Source organism: Arachis ipaensis, chromosome B09 (assembly GCF_000816755.2).
Source record: "Arachis ipaensis cultivar K30076 chromosome B09, Araip1.1, whole genome shotgun sequence".
Classification (NCBI taxonomy): Eukaryota; Viridiplantae; Streptophyta; class Magnoliopsida; order Fabales; family Fabaceae; genus Arachis; species Arachis ipaensis.
In genome coordinates, this window is record NC_029793.2 from 23,873,330 (window position 1) to 23,877,514 (window position 4,185).

Here is a 4,185-nt window from a genome sequence, read left to right on the forward strand (position 1 = left end):
GAACTCACATATATGATGCAGCTCCTCCTGATATTATCCAGAGTCTTATTCATGATCTGGTGTACCCCTTGTTAGGGGCTTTAGTTAATTTTTTTTCTTTCTTGTTTGGGTCTTTAACCCTCATTGTCTATAAAAAAAATATGCATGAAACACACTATGGTTAAAGAAAAAAAAAGAATGACTTAGGTTTAAGTTTTTAGTCAAGTTACCTTATGTTTGGTGTTTAAATTTGTTCAAGGTCTAAGACTATTTAAGGTTCAAGACTACTTGAAGTGCAAATTTACTTGAAACCCAAGATTATATCAATTAGCTTAGGTTTTTTTTACTATAAATAAGATTAGCTTCAATAAGTTAGGAGAGATTCCATTCATTCACACACTCAGTTATTCTAAAAAAAATTTGTCACACTAACATCCGGAAACAAGAGTCACGAATCCATATAAGTATTGAAAACTCTATTTTTTTCAGTCATTTTCAGTTCTGTTTTTTCTTTTCTGTTATTTAAATTTTGTCATTTTCATTCAAGCACTTGTTAATTTCTGTGTATTTTAATACAAGTCTTGCAATTTTTAATTTTTTATTTTTTGCACTTGTTCTTTCTTACTTCTTGTTTTTTATAATTATTGTTTTTTTTAATACTTCTATTGGGCACAATCTCTAAGGTAGCGTTTGTTTTTAGAGACACAACAGAACAGGACACTGAGACAAAGACAATAGGACGGAGACATTAAAAATTATGTTTTGTGTATCGTGTTTGGATACGATGGATAGGACACTAATATAATGTCCAGTATTATGTTTGGATACACATGGACAAGACTTAAATATTATATAAAATGACTAAAATAGTCATGTGATTCCAAATTTTCTAGTATAAATTAATTTAATAAAGAATGAGAATACGTAGGAGTACAGACAGTGGGAACTTGAAAAAAATATTTGAAGCAGTAAAAAATTTTAATAAAAAATTATATAATAGTATTTATATTAAAATAAAATTTATAAATATAATTATTTTTTTTAATTTATTATTAATATGTAAGAATACATATGGTTAATATTAACAAAAAAATAAATCTGAGTTTGATTAATAAAAAATTTCGTTTAGGTTAATAAGCCAAATTAATTTTAAATACAAAATCAGTTTTAAAAAAAGAATCCATTTTTAAATGGAAAAAAATTAATTTTTGCACATAAAAATCTATTTTTATTTAGAAAATTAATTTTTTTTTATCTAATATTTTATTTTTCTTTTCAAAAAATTGATTTTTCTTTAAATTATATAAAATCAATTACAACTTATAAATTATTTTTTAGCATTTTTAAATATCAATTTTACCTTTATAATATTTATCTTTCAAAAGTCTCAAGACTAATTATTTTTGTTATTATTTTTATTACAAATCAAATAATATAATATAAGGTTAAAATAATGTTGAAGTAAGAATGACAAGAAAAAAGAATTATCCAGTCCAATAAAAATTTCTATAAAAAGGAGAGAGTACCTGAGAAAAAAAAGAGAAAGAAGGAGAATGTAGAGATAAAAAAGAGTATGAAAAAAAAAGTACTTTCTAAGAACAACGCAAAATAGGAAAAATAAGAAGGGGGTAACAGTGGAATAATAAAAAATAGCACCATGAACAAAAAAGAAAAAAAATTCATAAAAATAGTCCGTGTCCCTCTTCTAAATCCCGTGTCCATCATTGTCCTTCGTAAAAGAATGGACACAAAAATATTAAAAACTGTCCCGGAGACAATATGTTCAGTGTCCATGTCTTTGCTTCCAAATGCTTTTTAAAGATGTGCTGTCCATGTCTCTGTGTCCTGTCTCCGAAAACAAACGCTACCTAAATTCTAAGAGTAATCTACAAAAGGAGTTGTATATGCTCTTCGAATTGAGATCTTGATACAAATTTGGTCGACGCTTCCTATCGAGGTTGAAAAAATAAAATCTATGCAAAACAATTATTAACTGTAATTAGGTTATACATTTTACCACAACCTTAAAGACAAATTGTTGCTAAGGAGAAGGTAATGTAAAGAGTAAAAGCGGGCAAAATAGTCCAATTAGATAACTCTCAGTAGTAATAACATTTACTATAAATAGAGTAGTGGTGGTAGAATCTATCAAGTAAAAAATTAAAACAAACACACATTCAATAATACATCAAATTCTAGCAGTTCTAGTGCACAATCCCTTATAACTACACATTTTTTCAGCAAACAAGGGTTTTGAAAAGGCGTCTCTATGCGACCTTCTTTGATTTCCGTCCTAAAACGCTATTGAACGATCGGATTTTCTGCTAGTAAAGAATTTCACAAATAAGCTCTCGTTGCTAGTATAGTTTCTAAACCAACAAACAATCCTTTCGTACAAAAATTTGGTTGTCACAAGTAACAAAATCCAATAAAATTTATAACCGAAGTATTCAAACCTCGGGTCGTCTCTCAAGGAATTGCAGGGAGGTGTTCTTATTATTGGTTATGAGTTGTGTAAATTGGGGTTTTTGAATTAGGGAACAAGAAAATAAATTGGCAGGAAAGTAAATTAATAACTAGAAAAACTCTTGGCAAGGTATGAGAACTAGAAATCCTATCCTAGTTATCCTTATCAGGTGTGATGAAAGTTGTTATTGCTCCCACTTAGTTAACCCTTACTAAATAAAGGAAAGTCAAATAGACTAATCAATTTTATTCCTCAAGTCCTAGTCAACTTCTATGGAAAGACTAGCTTTAGAGGGATCCAAATCAATCAGCAATTTCCAATTTTCAATCAACAGCTGTGTTTGACAATTCAAGTGTCACCAATTACTCAACCAAAGCCAAAAGAGGAAAAATCCAAATTATTTATATCATAAATAGAAGAAAGCAACCATAAATCTGAAATACCTCGAATTGCATTAAATAGAAAATCAAATTAAACATAGGAATCCCTAAACCAATTTGGGAAAATAAACAAATTAAAGTAATAGAATAAATAAAAGTAGAAGAGAAATTAAATTAAAGAAACATTGAACCTGGAATTGAGAAAACAAAGAAATCCTAATCCTAAAAGAAATCCTAAATCCTAAGAGAGAGAAGAGAGCCTCCCTCTCTAGAAAACTACATCTAAAACCTAAAAATTGTGAATAATGAATGTTGTCTCAATGAATGGATGGATTTCCCCACTTTATAGCCTCTAATCTGTGTTTTTTGGGCCAAAAATTGGGTCAACAACAGCCCAGAAATTGCCCCCAGCGATTTTTGATACGTCCATCACGCGGAAAAGTCACGCGTACACGTCGTCCATGCGTACGCGTGGATTGAATTTTTGCCAGGTCACGCGTGCGCGTGATCCACGCGTGCGCGTCGCCTATCTTCAGGGCAGCTATGGCAAATTATATATCGTTGCGAAGCCCTGGATGTTAGCTTTCCAACGCAACTAAAACTGCCTCATTTGGATCTCTGTAGCTCAAGTTATGGTCGATTTAGTACCAAGAGGTTTAGCAATTCCTTCAGTTTCTTGTATTCCTTCCACTTTTGCATGCTTCCTTTCCATCCTCTAAGCCATTCCTGCCTTATAAACTCTGAAATCACTTAACACACATATCAAGGCATCGAATGATAATAAGAGAGGATTATTAATTAGAAATTTAAGGCCAAAGAAGCATATTTTCAATCATAGCACAAAATCAGGAAGGAAAACGTAAAACATGCGAATTCTATGAATAAGTGTGAGAATAATGGATAAAATCCACTAGATTAAGCACAGGATAAACCCTAAAAATGGGGTTTATCAACCTCCTCATACTTAAACATTAGCATGTCCTCATGCTAAGCTCAAGAGAACTAAAAGAGTGAAGAGGAATGGTAGAGAGTATGAAATGCAACCTATCTATGTGAATGCAACTACATGCAAAATGTTTCTACCTACTTGGTCAAAGTAAATAAATCTTTCAAGAACAAATATGAACTGAATTTCACTAATTCAAATTATAAAAATGAAGTATAAATAGACTTGCAAGAAGAAGATAGTTCATGAAAGCAGGGAACATAGAATCAAGCATTGAACCTTACCGGTAGTGTATGTGCACTCTAATCTCTCAAGTCTATAGGGTAATTCACTCTACTCTTCTCTAATCATGCTTTCTAAACTTTATTCTTCATCTAACCAATCAACAAATATTTAATGTACTAATGCAAACA